This window comes from Ixodes scapularis, unplaced genomic scaffold (assembly GCF_016920785.2).
Source record: "Ixodes scapularis isolate PalLabHiFi unplaced genomic scaffold, ASM1692078v2 PGA_scaffold2__306_contigs__length_199485367, whole genome shotgun sequence".
In the NCBI taxonomy this organism is placed as follows: domain Eukaryota; kingdom Metazoa; phylum Arthropoda; class Arachnida; order Ixodida; family Ixodidae; genus Ixodes; species Ixodes scapularis.
Genome location: NW_024609857.1, coordinates 146,112,675 through 146,131,708, shown reverse-complemented (window position 1 = coordinate 146,131,708; position 19,034 = coordinate 146,112,675).

Sequence of the window (19,034 nt, the reverse complement as noted above, 5' to 3'; positions counted from 1 at the left end):
TCGGCGGTGCTGGTGGTGGTAGACGTGCTTGGAGACTCGCTCGAGCCCTCGCCCGCGCGAAAATTCCGCGTCATCCTATTGCAGCTCTTGCAATCGAGTCCGGTTGGCCCATGACAGTGGTGGCGGAAGTATTAGCGGACGAATTTTCGCGGCAGTCATCCACTCCGTTACAGTACCGGGAACAGTTAGGACGACTACCTCCAGTTCCACTCACCGAAGATCAAAATAACGAGGCAATGTTGGCGAGCCAATCCGATTTCACTCTGGCGGAGCTCACTGAAGCCCTTCACAAGTGTAACAAAAAGAGCGCTCCAGGACCGGATGGTATAACCTACCAAGCGCTCCGAAACGTCGATCCTGCCTACCACCTTGATGTTCTTGAAAAACTGAACCTCGTATGGACAACCGGCATCATTCCTGACGCATGGGAGTCAACTATCGTCCCAATACTCAAACAAGGAAAACCTGCCGCGCTGCCGTCGTCCTACAGACCAGTGTCACTTACAAGTTGTGTAGGCAAACTACTTGAACGGATGGTCCTTCGCCGTCTCACCTGGTTATTGGATAGGATGAAAGCGTTTCCACCAGAACTAGCAGGCTTTCGAGCAAAAAGGTGCACCGGCGATGCCATTGGAGATATTGCGTCAACCCTCGAGGAGGCAAAAGCAACAGGGAAGATGGTACACTGTGTGTTTTTAGACATCAGTCGAGCATTTGACACTCTCCCTCACTTCACCATCATCCACCGGCTGAAGCAACTCGGAATTGGTGGACGGATTCTTTCCTTTATCAAGGCGTTCCTTTCTGGACGAACCATCCGCGTCAAAGTGCCTGAAGCTGTTAGCTCACCACGTCCAACAGACCGAGGAGTTCCTCAAGGCAGCGTGTTGAGCCCCATGCTTTTCAACATAGCGATGGCTACCCTCCCTGGTTGCTTACCAACAGGACACTCCAATCTCCGTACAAGAATGGCCATATACGCGGATGATGTTGCAATTTGGTGCGTCGGACCCTCGAAGAACGCGATCGCGATTCGCAATCGCCTTCAAGTGGCCGTTGATGCCACGGCGCTAATGATATCGAGATTGGGCCTTACCCTCTCAGCTGAAAAAACAGCTTCACTTCTATACCGGCCTGCAGGTCGAGCACCACAAAACGCACTGCAGCTGAAACTTGCTGGGATGCCACTCAGAAGGGTTAGACAGCACACCTATCTCGGAGTTGTCTTGGATGACCGCGTGACTTGGAGGCCCGAAGTTCGTAGGACACTGGGTCGATGCCGACGGCTCTTGCGAGTCATACGACACCTTGGTGGATGCTCTTGGGGCGCTCCACAACGCGCTCTTCTCCAACTTTATAAGGGTCTCATAATGTCCAGGCTCCTGTACTCGCTCCCTCTTTTAGCCATAGGAAGAGCCCAAATTAGAGAACTTGACACATTCCACCGAATCGCTCTTCGCAGCTGCTTGGGGCTCCCCCCTTCGGCGGAAAATATTGCAACACTTGTGTCTTCCGAGGAATGGCCGCTTTCCCTAAGACTGGAAGAGAGAGCCATGCGCAACATTAGTCGCATGAGTGCTGTACCCAATGAGTCTAGCATCCGATCTCACCTTCGGGCTAGACGAAACTCTCACCTGGGGCATCTGATAGTGCAATTCGATCGACAGATTGGAGGACCTGGAGAGTTCCTTCCTTCTTTGCCTCCGTATTCGACACGTCCACCACTGGTGATATGCGAAAGTCTACCTCTTCCGCAGCGAAAAGCAAATATACTGACAACTGTTGCAAAGTCAGCTGCTCTAGAACGCTTGGATGACGACTACAAGGACTGGCTTCAGGTATATACAGACGCATCCATCAACAAGGCCAAGAAGACAGCAACAGTTGCAATCACAATTCCAGAAATGGACTTTGATGTTGCTGGACGACTCAACTTTGTGACGTCATCAACAACGGCAGAGCTGGTGGCAATTTGGGGAGCACTTGAGTCTATCAAGAACATTACGTTGCCCACTAAGGCTGTAATTTTAACCGACTCTAAATGTGCACTCCAACAGCTCCAACGAACAGATAAACGCACGCCACTACTGGCAAGAGTTGCATTAGAGGCTCGAACAGTGGAGGATCTAGGGTGGACCCTCGCCATGCAGTGGATCCCCTCTCACGTTGGAATTTCCGGCAATGAGCGAGCAGACACATTGGCTGCAAGGGCCCATGATGATCAGGCGCCGACGTTTCTCTTGGACCGATTCAACGAGGCGCATCGATTAATTCATGTTGAACTTCAGCAATTTCATCCACATCCTGGAGTGGCGATTGGCAAGCCGCCTCCAACGATTCCTCGGAACCTTCTACGTGCCGACGCCTCGCTGCTACACAGACTCTGGGCTGGGTGTCCATACACGGGAAAGCGGCTTCACAAGATGGGCCGCAAAAAAGACCCCAACTGCCCAGACTGTGGGGATCCAGAAGATTCGGAGCACGCGCTCCTGTTGTGCCCTGCTCATGAAGAACCCAGAAGAACGCTCCTTCAGAGATACGCCCAAGCAGGACTTGTACATGCCACTGTCAGCGACATATTGAATCCTGAGGGTCACCGGGGGGCGACAGAAAGAGCGTTCCGTGCACTTCTGAGATTCCTTCGAGAAACAGGTCTTGAAGACAGGCTTTGACTTTACTAGGGAGTCGGCCAGACGCCGGTAATTGATCACGTATCCAGCGAATCAGTGACTAGAGAGTTTTAACATAGCGGTGCCGCGGTGCCGTTTCTGTTGCTGCGTTGCCGGGGCAGGGCTGGGGCCGCACCGGAGAACGAGGAGGGGCGACGTTTTGGCCGGCCGTCATGTGGGTACCGAACTGGAACAAAAACTCCCGGGCAGTAGGGCACGGAGGAAGGATGGAGCGTTTCCTTGCGGTCGGTTCAAGGTCTGCTCCCGGCGTGGCGGGGACGGTGACATTATTGCGGTGGCGCTTTGCTGAACATTTTATGTCCCTTCTTGAGCCTCTCTGCATAGCACTCACAGTATGCAAAGATTGCCCTTTTTCTCATTCTTTTACTCTCTCCTATTCCCCTTTTCATCCCCTTCCCTAATCCACCAGGTAGTGACTCGCCCCATCAACGGAGGCCCACAATCTCCTGGTGTCCACCCTTTCCCGTCACCCCAGAAATAAACAAACAAACAAACAAACAAACAACAAATGCGCAAATACAACAATATTTTGCTTTCTCGTTATGGTCTTAAAATTAAGACTAGACGCACCCCTAGTACGTACGGCAAAGCGTTTCGTCGCGTTTGTCTTCTAAATAATTGTATTTTCAAAAATGCCTCAAAACGCGCTAAAAACAGTCAAAATGGTGATAATTCTGGATTTTATTAAATTATTATTATTTTCTTCTCTTTAGCGCTCTAAAAGAAAAAATCCAAGGGCCGCACAACCTTCACTACGTTATCATAAGTAACCTCCAAAATAATTAATACTACCGTGCATTCCTGAAACTCAGGTTTGTGTAGCGACATTTGCCCATTGAGTGACGAGAGGTTGGATCCCCCTTAATCTAGGGCTGCGACATCGCCGCACGGGGGGATTCGACTATGTTTCCATGACGTCCAGCTTTGTTACCGCGACATACAAGACTACAGGATCACAGTCGAGGATAACGCAACACGTGCCAGATGCACTTCCACCGCCCGACGTCCGACTACGCATGCTATGCGCGCCAGGAAGTCACGGGTCCAGAGATCGGCATCCGGCGCAGTCCGTGGATATCGGCAGAGGGTGATTCGGGCGATCCGATTCGAGATCTGGAGTGGGCGCTGCATCACAACAACGAGGGAAGGACATCCGGGTTAAAGCACCTCGATTTGTTTGCGTTTGTCTTGCCAGTAGCGTCAAATGAGCCAGTGCAAGAGGCCCGTGTCTCGAGCGGTCCTTGGGAACAAATGGCGGCGCAGCACTGAAATGAACTGCCCTCGGAAGCGAATCGCACTCACTCGTGGCAGGTGTCTTGCGCGTTCCACAACAATTGTTGGCGTTCCTTGTAAGAAACGTCTTTATCAAGGGGCATTAATCCGAGATGATTCCCAACGCCCAGTGGCGGACGCGCACTCCTAAAAAGTCGATCCCGGAGGGCGCCGAAATGGCGAGTTGAATCATACCCTCCTCTATACTGACAAAGCCTGGCAGTTCGACGACGGAGCAACAGAGTGCCGGGTCGCAGATTTAGTATAGCGGAAAAAATTTCTCCGCTAAGTCTAGCGGAAAAAAGTTTCCCCGCTAAATCTAGTGGAAAAAATTTCCCCGCTAAATCTAGCGGGGAAATTTTGGTCACGTGACCTGCGGAGTCACGTGATACCCCGAGGTCACGTGACCCCTCCCGAGGTCACGTGACCTCGTAAGGGGGCACGTGACTCCCCCACGTGACCCCCCCCCCCCCCCGAGAACACGTGGCCCTCAGTACCCTTCCCTCCTCCCCCTCAAGAGCTGCGCTCCAATTCGGCATTACAGGGAGTTGTAAACGGCTTTCACTTTTTATCTCTCTCTTTCCTCCCTATTCCTCCCATTCCCCAAAAGCTAGGTAGCGACTTGCCCCTGTACGGAGGCCCACATTTCTCCTAGCTCCCCCCCTTCCCGACACCCCACAATAAACAAACAAACAAACAACAAATACGCAAATACAACAATATTTTGATTTCTCGTCATGGTCTTAAAATTAAGACTAGACGCACACCTAGTACGTACGGCCAAGCGTTTTGTCGCGTTTGTCTTCTAAATAATTGTATTTTCAAAAATGCCTCAAAATGCTCTAAAACAGTCAAAATGGTGATATTTCAGGATTTTATTAAAAATCTTTAGCGCTCTAAAAAAAAATTCAAGGGCCGCACAACCTTCACTACGTTATCATAAGTAACCTCCAAAAGAATTAATACTACTGTGTATTCCTGAAACTCAGGTTTGTGTAGCGACATTTGCCCATTGAGTGACGAGAGGTTGGATCCCCCTTAATCTAGGGCTGCGACATCGCCGCACGGGGGGATTCGACTACGTTTCCATGACGTCCACCTTTGTTACTGCGACATACAAGAATACAGGGTCACAGTCGAGGATGACGCTCCACGTGCCAGATGCACTTCCACCGCCCAACGTCCGTCTCCGCACGCTATGCGCGCCAGGAAGTCACGTGTCCAGAGATCGGCTTCCGGCGCAGTCCGTGGATATCGGCAGAGGGGGATTCGGGCGATCCGATTCGAGATCTGGAGTGAGCGCTGCTTCACAACAACGAGGGAAGGACATCCGGGTTAAAGCACCTCGGTTTGTTTGCGTTTGTCTTGCCAGTAGCGTCAAATGAGCCAGTGCAAGAGGCCCGTGTCTCGAGCGGTCCTTGGGAACAAATGGCGGCGCAGCACTGAAATGAACTGCCCTCGGAAGCGAATCGCACTCACTCGTGGCAGGTGTCTTGCGCGCTCCACAACAATTGTTGGCGTTCCTTGTAAGAAACGTCTTTATCAAGGGGCATTAATCCGAGATGAACCCCAACGCCCAGTGGCGGACGCGCACTCCAAAAAAGTCGATCCCGGAGGGCGCCGAAATGACGAGTTGAATCATACCCTCTGTTAAAGAAAGGACTAGAACCGCTCCGTACCGTTTGCGTCCATTTTATCTACAAGAATAACTCGATCGCCGGTGCGCGGGCTCGCGAGCCCGCGCTGTAGCCGGGCTCTCCTCTTCTTCTGATATTCAACATCCTCCCCCCGGCGGCGTTGCGGATGGTGTTCCCGCCTCGAGGAGATAGAGGCGCTGAACAGGGCGGCGCAGTTGCGAGCCGTTAGAAAGGCGTAGCGCGCATGCTCGAGTTACGCCGTCCCTGCCCGGGAACGTAGTCGTCACCCGACCAAGTTTCCATAGCAGAGGAGGTGTGTTGTCGTCCTCTACGATGACCACGTCGCCGATCTGTAGTCGAGGCGGTGATGTTGTGGTGCTGATGTGGGCGGAGCGTAACTGCAGCAGATATTCTCTTCTCCACCGCTTCCAAAGGTGTTCCAAAGTCCGCTTCCACACTTGAGCACGGCGGCGAAGGTCCACAGGTGCCGAGCTCAGCGATGTATACGCTCTACTTCCAACGGTAGACTGATAGCGCGTTTTCCTAGGAGGAAGTGCAAAGGTGTCAATGCCTGAAGATCGTCGGGTTCGGAACTTAGATAAGTCAGTGGGCGTGAATTTAAAACGGCTTCAACTTCAAGGAGCACGGTGGTCAGTTCCTCGTATGACAGACTGTTGCGACCCAGACATCGTTTCAAGCAGTCCTTTACAGAGCGGATGACGCGCTCCCACCATCCTCCCCACCAAGGGGCTCGCTCCACGTTGAAGCGCCATTGAATTCGGAGTCCGCTTGTGTAGTCTTGTACTTCAGGAGAGGAGGCGAGGTTGAGGAGTTTCGCGGATTGGTGGAATGTTCGAGCGTTGTCCGAGTAGACTATAGATGGCAGACCTCTGCGAGAGACAAAACGACGAAAGGCGAACAAAAAGGCTTGAGACGTCGTGCGCGAAGTAAGTTCGAGGTGCATGGCTCGGGTGACCGCGCAAGAAAAAACTGCGATGTAGGCCTTCGTATCGACCGCGGTGTTACGAACATATAGGGGTCCACAGAAATCGATGCCGACGACATTAAACGGACCTGTTTCTGTGATTCGCTCACGCGGGAGAGGAGCCATGGGTGCAGTTTCTGGTACGAGCCTCCGGCGCTTGCATGGTAAGCAGGTGTGCAAGACCCTTTTGACGATCTGCCGTCCCCTCGGTACCCAAAATCTTTCCCGTACCTCAGTCAGGGTATCTTGTATTCCACCATGAAGCAGTCGGTTGTGTGCGTCCAACACTAATAGGTGTGTAAATCTGTGCTTGGGCGGTAACAAATAAGGGTGCTTCAACTCTTGTGATGCATTCAGCTCCAGTAGGCGGCCTTCAACACGCATTGTACCTTGTGGTCCGATGAACGGAAGTAGACGACGGATGCCTGAGCTGGAAGGCAGGGGTCGATTCTCTTGTAGCGCTGCGACTTCAAGTGGAAAGGCTTCGATTTGGACGACGCGAATCCAGTAAGTCTCAGCAGATATCAGTTCTGTAGAAGTTAAGGGTCCCGAGACAGAAATACGACTGGGCGACGCATTGTTCATGAAGCGCCGAATCCACGCAGTGAGACGGATGACGCGAGATAGCGATCCGTAATTAGACAACTCGAGTAACGGGCTCGTGTTGTTTGACGTCGTGACCGGAGCGATCGTGCTCGACGATGCTACCGTCTCTGGAAGAATGGTGTGTTGGGTGCGAGTTTCTTCGACGGGCCAATCTGTCGACGACTGGGTTAACCAGAGGGGTCCACTTCACCATTTCTGACTTTTGAGTAGAAAGGTAGCTGATACCCCTCGTGTGAGTAGATCTGCGGGGTTGTCGTGACTCGGGCAGTGGGACCAAGGGAATCCTTCGGTGAGACGCTGGATTTCGGTCACGCGGTTGCGGACGAACTGTTGCCATCTTGCTGCGTCACCGGCGATCCAGCATAAAGCAATCTCGGAGTCCGTCCAAAATTGGACTTGCAGGTGGGCAATTCTTGTTGTCTTCTTTACGTAGTCGAAGAGGCGAGCGCCTAACAAGCAAGCTAACAATTCCAAGCGGGGCAGCGTCACTGGTTTAAAGGGGTACGGAAACGAAGTGACGTGAGCGCGAGCTCTCTTCCTTTCGCTTCAAAGTCGGCCAGCGAGAAGCGCAATGCGTATCGCGCCGGTGACGTCAACAGTTCCTGCACTGCCAAGGGTACCGTAGTTGCGAGCGTTGCCGCTTGATGGCGTCAACGTGTGACGATCTCGCTTAGTAGTAATATCCGAGGACTGTACGATCTAGCTTGTCCATAACGTCCTTCGCGACCATACCCGTATTTTATGTGCCACGAGCGTTCGGTTCACCGTGTTAGTTTCACACCGCAAAAGTAGTAGCTCGAGGGAACCTGTAAGTAGAAATAACCGTTAGCACCCAGCAATGGCGAGGGGGAGAGTGAACTATCCTCATGAATTATACTATTTACTGGAATTCTTCTTTTTTATCTACCCTCATGAATTATACTATTGAGTTTCCAGGGGTAACTAACTCTTTGGTATGATATTTGGTGGCTAGCGTTCACATGTTCCTGACAAGGTTTCTCAATCATGTCGTATTACACCGACATGATTAGCTACCACCAGCTCGCCTGCACTCTCACCGTCTTTTCACTAAGGTTTCTCACTTGGGGCGCTCCCAGAAGACACAGTTTTTCTTTCGGAAATGGCGTAATGGAGGCGGCACTCGCGCAGTCATCCCCGTGCTAGAGTGTACCCGTGCGCCTCAATAGCCAGAGACTCCAGGATTTCCCTTGTAAGCTGGTTTTTCTGTTTCCGCTATTTCAGAAAGAAAAACTGTATCTCCTGGGAGCACCTCAAGTGAGAAACCTTGTCAGGAACATGTGAACGCTAGCCACCAAATATTATACCGAAGAAGAAGAAGTTACGCCTGGGAATACAATAGTATAATTTATGAGGGTAGATGAAAAAGAAGAACTTTAGTAAATAGTATAATTCATGAGGCTAGATGAAAAAGAAGAATTTCAGTAAGTGGTTGATAGTCCAGCAGCGTGTCTCTCTTTTTATTGCGGAATTGAGATCATAACCGAGGGTATCATCTCACTCCTTGGTTTTTTCCCTCTACGTTCAGCTGGAAACCTTCAGAACCAGAAGCGTGCTCGCGTCGTGTCGTGCAAAGAGCCTCAACAAGAACGAGCTCACTGTGGCCAACTACGCTTTGGCTTTCTCAGCTAAGGCTTCGCAAACGCGTTCAGGCCTAGGCTAATTCTGCCGGCACGCCGTATTTCCGGAGAACGGCGCTGCTCCTATGCCACAAGTGATGTCACGAGAACTTTCACACCATCCACCAGATGTGACTTTGAAATCGTTTCATTAGATTTAAAATTAGTTCTCTTGTGTTTTACAGCGTGATATTGATATTTCCGAGGTGCTACCTGTCCCTAGCCCATATTTACGCAGAAGAATCGGCGCTAAGATTTCGTTTCCATACCCCTTTAAACTTCACGACAAAGACACGCGCACCAAACCTGAGAACAACCGAAGCACGCGTTTGCACGTCGCGCGAGAGCTGAAACCAAGGTGGCTCACTTCGTTTTGGCTCTTTCCACCAAGACGCCTCGGTATTGCGTTCAGGCCTAGGCAATCTATACCAGTGAGCGGACATACCGCTGTGGCGCTGCTTTCAGAGGCATGTTGTCGTCACGACATTCCATTGAAGCTTCATAACCAACTACCAGGTAGTTTTTGATTATCGTTTAATTCACTTTAAAATATGTTTTCTTGCGTTTTCTAGCGCAATATTTATGTTTCTGTGGTTGTGCTGCTACCTGCGTCGTGTTGAAACAAAGAAATGAGCTCCAGAATTTGGTTTCCGTACCCCTTAAATGGGCGCGATGCGGGAGCGGCTGATTAGGATGTTTGTCGTGAACGAGCCCTGCTTGACGGGTGTTCGCAGATAGATTGCTGCACCGTAAGCGCGGGGGCTAGCATCGACAAAGATGTGCATCTCCACCGGCGTATCTCTCTCGATTGCTAAGGGTACGGCGTTTCGTGGTAGACGCAGAGAGGAGAGCGACGGAAGCTCGGAATACCAAGATTCCCATTCCCCTTGTTCCTTGGGGGTAAGGACCTTGTCCCATGCGTGGTTGATAATCCAAAGTGTTTGAAACACAAGTCGTGCACGGATCACGAATGGCGCGAGGTATCCTAGGGGATCGAAAATTCGTGAAAATGCCTGAAGGAGTGTGCGTTTTGTCGCTCGATGCGGTGGGAATGAGGCTCCATTTATGCTGATAAGGACCTCGTCAGCTGTGCGGTCCCATTCCAGACCTAGCACCTTTATCGTGTCTGTTTCCGTTGTCGCATTGTCGTACGAAACACCATCCTGCAGGAACAAACTCTGGAGGCGAGAAGAATTCGATGACCACTTACAGAGTTTCATCCCAGCCTTCGCCAGGATGGACGTGGCATCGCGGTAAATGTGAAGGGCCTCCGTTTCTGACGCAGCACCCACAACGAGGTCGTCGACGTAGAATGAGGTCTGTAGCTCGGAAACGACTGAGGGGTAGTAATTCTTCATTGATTCAAGGTGATAACAGAGCGTTGCTGCCAGAAGGAACGGACTCGATGACGCTCCAAATGGAACACGAGTCATCCGCCATTCGACAATGGGAGGTGGAAGCCCATCTTCTGGTGGCAAGTGTTCGATCCAAAGAAATCTAAGGGCGTCACGGTCTTGTGCTCGGATGCCGATTTGAAGAAAGGCCTTGTGAATGTCAGCCGTCAGGATGACTGGACTGCTGCGGAACGAGAGGAGTTGTACCAGGTCCGTGTCCAGTTTGGGGCCCTTGTCCAGAACACTATTCAATGACGGCATGTTCAGAGCGTGGGACGAAGCGTCAAAGACTACGCGAAGCTTAGTTGTGACTGCCGCCTTGCGCACCACGGCGTGATGGGGTAAGTAGTATACACTTTCAGAAGGAGTGGAAGAGGCTGGAATTTGCTCAGCGTGCCCTTCGTGAAAATACTGTCGGATAGCGTCGTCGTACTGTATCAGAAGTCCTGGATTGTGCTGAAATCGCCGAAGTTGAGCATGTAATCGAGTGACAGCTGTCAGGCGATTGTTGTAACTGATACCAAGTTCTGGGTGCTTGAACATCAGAGGTACTTCATAGCGGTCCCCCTTTTTAATGATCTGTTCTCTGAATTGAAGCAACGCTGGGTGAGTTGCCGGGTCAGTGGAGGGAAGGTCAGAGATTCTGATTGCATCCAGTGCCACATCTCGGATGGATCAAGAAACGGTCCGGTGTTCGCTATTTCGTAGCTGATTAATGAAAGGGCTGTTGTGTTACTCCGACAATCAGTTGAGCAATTGTAGCGACCTTGTACCATCCACCCAAAAAGGGTATGGACTGCTGTCAGTTGTTCGGTCAGACGACGGATTTGTCCAGTTACTACCTTCCAGTAGAGGTCGGAGCCGACAAGTACGCTTATCTCTGTGTCGGCCTGTAAACTCGGGGGAGCGACGTCAGCCACAATCAGCCCTTCGGAATGTAGCTGATTCAAGATTTCATTGTCGAGGCGAGGTGTTCGTACGGTACAGAGGTCGGGTACTTCGAGCGCCTCCATGGTAACCTTGCTCGTACTGTACTGACTCTGTAGCGTCAAGCTCACACGGCGGCAACGATAATTTGTCGGGTGTCTAGTGTTTCCGAATGTGTAGACTGTGAGCTCTTCGGTACCGAGGACTTCGCATTGAAGCCTCTCGGCGGTGTTTCGCCTTATGAATGTCCGTTGGCTTCCGGTGTCCAGGAGAACTCTTACCAGGGTACTGTCAGTGGTGCCCGTAGCCCATGCCTTCGCGGTTTGGAGCAAAACCGATGAAGCTCCCGTGCTGCTAGTGGGAGCGCTGGTCACGTGGTTATCGGAGTCTCCTCTGTTCTCGTCTCTACGTGATTCGCTGAGCGGCGCAGCGAGGTTTGGTCTGGACTCGTCTTGAGGGAAGCGCCATATGTCGCAGAGGATAGTTATATGACGTCCGTTGCAAGTACCGCAAACCAGTCGTGTCGATGTACGGCAATTACGGGCTACGTGGTTAATCTTGCCGCATTTGAAGCAACACCTTGCAGCCCTCAGTCGGTTCCGTTTCATATCTGGCGATATATTAGAATCGCAGTCCTGGAGTTGGTGTCCCACGTTGCTACAAAGTAAGCATGACCCAGGCCCTGGCGTTATCGACGCAGTCGGCAGGGCGAGAGCCGATGGAGAACTGGGATGGGCGATTGAAGGTCGTGTCCCCCTTCGGTCTTCTTGTGGTGGCACAGACGAAGACCATTGACTCCCTCCTTGACTCTCCTCGCGACTTTCTATTTGTATTCGAAGAAACTTCAAAATCGTGGCAACTTCGGTTGTATCTGGGATGCTGATACCGGTCTGGTAATTGCCCGAGTCGTTCGGTGACTCCCTTTCCTTCAGGTTCAGTCTAAAGAGAATAGCGAGGTTATTGGGGAGCGATCTCATAAGAACGCGCTTGAGGACGACTGCGTACTGAGTAGATGGGACGCCTAAGCCTTCAAGAGAGCTTGTGCGGAACTGTGTAGAGTCATACAGATGTCGCAGCTGCGCGATGTTGTTGGAGCTGTGGACGGGTGCCAACGCTAGCAGTTGGTCGATATGCTCGTCTACCAGAATGCTGTTCCGTCCAAATCTTTTAAGAAGGCTTTTGATAGCGAGCTCGTACCCTTCGTCCGATAGCCTCACCCATTCAATTGCTTGTTTCGCTGGCCCAGTCAGATAAGTCTGTAAATATTTGAATTTTTCTATGCGTGGAAGGTCGACGTTGTCGTGAATCGTCGCTCGAAAATGATCCCAAAACCCTTGCCAGTCCCGGAGGTTCCCCGAGAAAGGAGGTATTTGCAGCTTCGGTAGAGCGACGGTACGCGGTGTTCGTTAAACGGGTGAGTGAGAGGGGCCTCCTGCTCCGGCAGAAACTTGACCCTGGTCGCCGATGACGGTAGCGTTGTCCGTGACTTGGGATGGATCGCTGGCGATATGGTTTCGAGCTAGAGCACAACGAACTCGGGTGACGGTGTGACTGATGTTCATGTTGTACTCTAGCGTGCCGGCAACCTCGTTCTCCAGGCCGTCGTCGTCCACCAGATCGCTGATCCGCTTGTCCAGGTCTATCAGCTGCGCTTCTTTTTGGAGGAGGAAATCGAGGTGTACTTGCAGGTCGGTGGAGTCGGGATCAGGGCCTCGTAGTAGATCGGTGAGCATGTTCAGGGTACGGGTAACGGCTGAACGGACGACGGCGCGTGTCCTCTTCATGCGGTCCATGAACGTCGGTGTTCGCGGTGAGGCCGAAGCGGTCCTTCAAAGCCTTCCCGGGTTTCGGCACCAGATGTTAAAGAAAGGACTAAAACCGCTCCGTACCGTTTGCGTCCATTTTATCTACAAGAACAACTCGATCGCCGGTGCGCGGGCTCGCGAGCCCGAGCTGTAGCCGGGCTCTCCTCTTCTTCTAATATTCAACACCCTCCTCTATACTGACAAAGCCTGGCAGTTCGACGACGGAGCCACAGAGTGCCGGGTCGCAGATTTGGAACGCGAGGATATGGTAACAGAGAGCATTTCTTGGGGAGTTTGGTCGTCAGCAAACAGCTATTGCAGCGGCGAAAACGCGAGAGGAACGCGAGGAGCACGAGCGGACATTCAATCGCTCGGGAGAAATATGTTTCGGCGTCTCGCCGCCGCTGGGCGCCCTTTTTATGACTCTGCTAGAGTGCCTTCATACACACGCACGCTATGTAGGCACCCTAGACTCTGCTCTCATCCGTTCTCTGCCGCTCTATCTTTTCACTTTCGGCGGCCGCGTCTCGTGGCTATTTGCCACGCTTTGTCAGTATAGAGGAGGCTATGGTAGAATTCTAAATATAAAAATCGAGAATTCATCCTAGCGATATATTTGCAATATATATAAATGTAAGGTTGTTGAATATTACAAAAATGTAGAAAAACAAAATTGCCTTCATTTTTTCTCAACATCACTTGGCATTATTTAACTTCAGATATAAAGCTAAAGCAACTCACTCTTCCACTAACTTTTTCTTCGACAAACAGGAGGGCTGGTTATTGTCTGCTCGTGCCCCACAATTAAAAGAACTGAGAAAGATGAAAAACGGGCTCGCGAGTCGCGAGAGATCCAACAGATTCACGAGACAGCCGATGTCCTTTGGTGACAGCAGAGGAACACCGCACGACGTCGGAACCCCGAGAGTTTTTCTTCTCATCATGCACAACCAAGGCAAACCGGCAGCACCGCCGCAGTCGCGGGCGTCCGATTCAGTGGAGTGCGAGAGGAAGACGACCATCTTCTTCATCATCATTGTATCCGTGCCCCTGGCCATCCTCGCCTCACAGGCGCTATTCAAATTGATCGTGGATTCAAGAGACACGGTCCTAAAGAGACCGCCGACCTGCTGCCCAAAACTCGTTGACATGCTCCTGCGATCGGCCAACACCAGCCTGAACCCCTGCTCACACTTTAACCGCTACGCGTGCTTTGCTTGGAACTATTCTGAAAACTCCTTGCAATCCTATATCGAAACCAACGTCCGGGATCCAGTCATTCAGGGAAGACAGCCCACTCGCGCTGGTCAAACAATCTTCAAATTCCACAAGGCGTGCCTTAGCGCGACTTTCGAGCCATCTGCAATGGTAGACCAGGCAGTTCACGCAGTCGTCGACGTTACGAGGCATTATCATCCTTCTAATCCACGTGACGCACTAAGGCTCTTGCTGACCATCTCTGTTTTGTACGGCCTCTCCGCGCCTGTGCAGGTGAATATAGTACCGGGAAACCTGACAATTATCGAGACACATTGGCCCCAAGAAAACTTCATCGTGACGCAATTTACTCTTAAGTACGGGTACGAAGCTCTGCGTGTCTTTAATCTCATCTTAAGTACAAATGTCACTCTAAACGAATTAAAAGACGCGCAAGAGAAGCTTTTTGTTGAAACGAGCCCCTGCAAGGACAAGGCTTCATTGCCCAACGTTATGAAATACCTGATTCCCGGCCTTGAAGAATCCGACTGGAGAAGGACCTTGGCGGAGCTTTACCACTGGCCGCTTCCCAACTTCACGTGTCACACAAGCCTCACCGGTCTTCGGCAGAACCTCGATGTCCTGATGACCAACAAATACATCCGCACAGAGGCCCGAGTGGCCCTGCTGACCGTGCAGGCTGTGGCCATTCTAACGGCCGAACAAATAGGCGACCTAGTTGATCGGCCTAATCAATTTAACTTCTGTTTCCTAAAAACGACTGTGTTGCACTTTCTTTGGCTCAAAGTAACGGCTGAGAGGCTGACGAATCCCAAGCAAGACGCCGTCGTCCGAGTCATCTTCGACTCAATTGTGAAGGCCGTAGCAGCCGACGCCACGAACCATCTTGAGGCAACAGACAAAGATGAAGTCCACCAACGCCTGGGCAGCATTCGGCTTTTCCTGTGGAAGGACATCGTAACCAGCGACGTCCCGGAACCCCAGCTAGCGGAGAACATTTTCCAGAACTACTTTTCAATATTAAGGTATCAGAACACCATAGGGAAGAAGCATTCCACCTTAGGCGTTACTCAGGTTGAACCAATAGGATCCCCGTTCACATCCTTAATTGAATTCGTTGGGCCGAGCATCCTGATGATCCCGCCGCACTTCTATCTCGCGCTTCACTTTGACGGCGACAGCGAGTTTGGGATCAACACTGCGGCCTTCGGACTCCTCATTGCCATACAACTCTGGTCAAAGCTCGTATGCGATCCGACATGGGGAGAAGCAAGTCGTAAGAGCTACGAACGGCAAATGGCGTGCGTTAGTAGCGACCCTACTCGCAAAGATCTGCAGAACCGGGTGATTTTCGGAATGGCCTTGAACTCCGTGCGCAGGGCTCTTCCCTCATCTCAGACGCACAAGTGGCACGAAAAGGTTTTTGTGTGGAGTATCGTCAGACTTTCTCCGAGCCAGATCTTTTACATGAACATTTACTTTACTAGATTATGTGATAGTCGCCAAAATGAAGACGCAGAATTTATGGATGAGATATTGTTAAGCTTACGAGACTTTAGACAAGCATTTGGATGTCCTGAAGCTAAACACAATTGTTTTGATTTCTAGCGCTTCTTTCTTGTTCGGCCCTTGTGTGGAATTTTTAACGGCTAGCTGTTGTCCTGTACGCAAAGCAAAACACGAATATAACAGAAACTGGCAGCAAGAGTTTGATAAGTATCCTACTGAAGGCTCAGCATAGCAGCTGAAGTTCCGCTAAAAACAGTTCCTTCAGAGTCCCACAGCAGCTAAGCTTCTCATAGAATCATTGGTTGCCGCTATGAGGCTCCAAGTGACGTTTTTTTTCGACTAGTTCCAGTCAGCAAAGTCTGATGTCCTCGTTAACGTACTACGTTATTTGGTTGCATATGTAGATGCTTCATGGCACGAACAATACATGTCTTTACACAACTGTTCCTGTTAATTATATATTGTGCGTTATAATTCAGTCCATATAAACAGCGCTCGGCAAGTTCACTCGGAGCACGCGAATGGTGTCTTGCCTCCTGGAAGTGCTGTTCTAGTAGAAGCACGATGTGCACACTCAAGGTCAGCATTCTGCGGTACTCATTGCAAGTAATCTAGTCACTTGTAACCAATTTCTTTTTCTAGTCATTGTCTAAAAACTTGATTATATTTAGGAGGGAGTAATCACAAGAGTAATCCGATTACTATTGGATCTACTAAAATTACTTGTAACCGTTCCTACTCCCCCCTCATCTTTATAATGGCACCCATTGCTTGCATAAAGTTTCCTACAAAACAATCCTCGAACCAAGCTTCCTACAGAAGAATGGCCCACCAAAATGTGTTCATTAAAAAAATAATTGTTGTTTACAATTAGGTGATTCTAATCCATTAGTGGCCACTACTGAGAACCAGTCTACAAGGCGGCAGAAAATCTGTCGTTTTGCAAATCTGAAGTACTCGGGAAAGAAACAGTTACTATTTCAAGTTACGTCAAACTACTTTTCTCCTCAAGTAATTAGGTAATCTCATTGAATACATTTTAACCAAGAGTAACTGTAGTTTTAACTGATTATACTTTTTTCGAGTAACGTGTACTATTTATAATTATTTTTTTTATTTTTATAATTATTTATAATTATTATTATTATTAATCCCCACCCGCGCCCGTTCCGATCTGTCGGTCTATGCTGGAAAAAGCGGTGGAGAAACTGCATCGTGACGTCGCCGGTGGGAGGAGCCTAATCTCCATCGCCAACCAACTACATCGGAAGGGAACTGCACCGTGACGTGTCCGGTGACGTCGCCGAACAGTGGCGATTGAGTTGAAACTACATCGTTCTTTTTTTCCCTACAGGGAATTTCGGAGAAACGCCGAGTAGGCTAGCGCACACTAGAGCCACTCTATATGGCAGCGTAGCTGCCAGAGTAGCGACACGACGCAAAATTATCTAGATACACGACGTCAGAAGCGCCTATAGTGATCTCCATTTTGGGCCTGGGAGGTTTCTATGGTTACCGTACTACTAGCGACGCCGAGCGGCAACCTTTATCTAGTTGATATCTCCATTCGTTAATTGAAAAGTGGTAAAAGACCTAAAGGACGCTTTGCATGGCGGTACGGCACGGGCCTCTGGAGGAGCGGTGCCTGTTTCTTCTGTGAAATGAGACGATTTGCAGCGTGCGCGGACAAGGAGAGTGGTTTTCTGCGCCGCCGGGATGGCGGCGGCTTCGTGGGACGAACGTACCGTCCTTGTACTTTCGGACTTCGCTCCTATGGAACAAAATCCGATTACACCGGCCACGACAGGACGATTGCCTTGGGACATGACTGCTGCTCGACTGCCCCATAGTAAGACAATGTATGCTTAGCACTATAATTCTTCAAGACCCAATCATTCAATCAAGATAAGATTATTTCACCGACTGGCGGGGAGCGACGTCGACGACGGTATCAACCTCGTTTTGCGCGATGAACAGTCGACGGGGTTAAACCAAGAAGGACAGCACGGTGGTCTACAGAGGATTGTTAACGCTATCAAAAGAGACGGACGCCGGATATGAGGTGTTCTTGCCGATAGGCCAAGTGGTCGTCCGGAAGTTTACCGGCATGCAAAATGTCAATATTTTTATCTGGTGTAGCACGCATACCCGTGTTAAAGAGCCATGAAATGATTCTTTAACTTCTTCTTCTTAGCTTTAATCCTCAACTCAAAAAAGAACAGTGGAATCACGCGGTCGTGACATGCAGGGCACCGGTGCGATGAACCCAAGCTTCCACCGTGCTTTTTAAGTACACCATAGAACTTGTCATTCGCAAGTGCACTCAAGTGCACTCATTGGCCACGAACGCGAATTCAAATATTCATCGACGAATTGATTGCTGACGACCGCATACGTCCGAGTGAAGGGCCGCCCACACTAGCGAGAAAACGCGCGTGGCACGCCGATCGCGGCAAGTAACAAAATGTCGCCGAAGCACAGTCAGCGCCACGAGCGCGTGCAGAGACACGCCCTTTATCTTCCCGCTTAACCGATTTATCGGCGCGCCGGGCGCGTTTTCTCGCTAGTGTGGGTGGCCCTTGAAGCAGTTTTCGTTTCAAATGTGTGAGCTGGGGTCGGCTGACGTCATTTTAGGTTTTGTAGGCATTGCAAAAAGGATATTTAGAACCATACACACATGATGATAGCATCATAGCACACAGACATTAATGAGTACCAAAGGGGCCCAGCTACAGAAAATAAATATTACACTGGTAAAAAAGAATTGTCTGTAACTTGCTAATTACAAAGACGAACACACCTCTGAGCATATAAATTTAATAGTGTGTGTTGACTCATTCTTATAGAGCAGGTCATTTCATATACGTCATTTGAGCAAACGCCAGCTTGTCACTTGAAAAAAAAACAAAAAAAAAACACTGCTATCAAATGCAAGCTATTGCAACGAAAGGACGTTTATCAAAGTCTTCAGATCTGTCAATTCGTAAAATCGTCGATTAGTACAAAAGGTTAAAGGTCGCAGGCGCTTCCTCGCTTAAAGTTGCTGTGATTATTCGGTGACCCAGGGCTGAAACAACTTCCCCTAGGCCCTACACACGACGTATACCTTTCGTTTCGATTCTCAGAAATTCCAACATTCAAAGGGAGCTAGAAAATGCAAAAATTTGATCCTAACAGCTATATCGTAAGATCGGTGATTAGTACAAAACGTAAAGATCGCAGAAGCTTCCTCGCTGAAAGTTTGTGATTACGCGGTTACCTGGGGCTGAAACAACTTCCCCAAGGTCCAACATACGACGCATAGAATTAGCATTGATTCTCAGACATTCCAACGTTCAAACAAGGCTAGGCGTA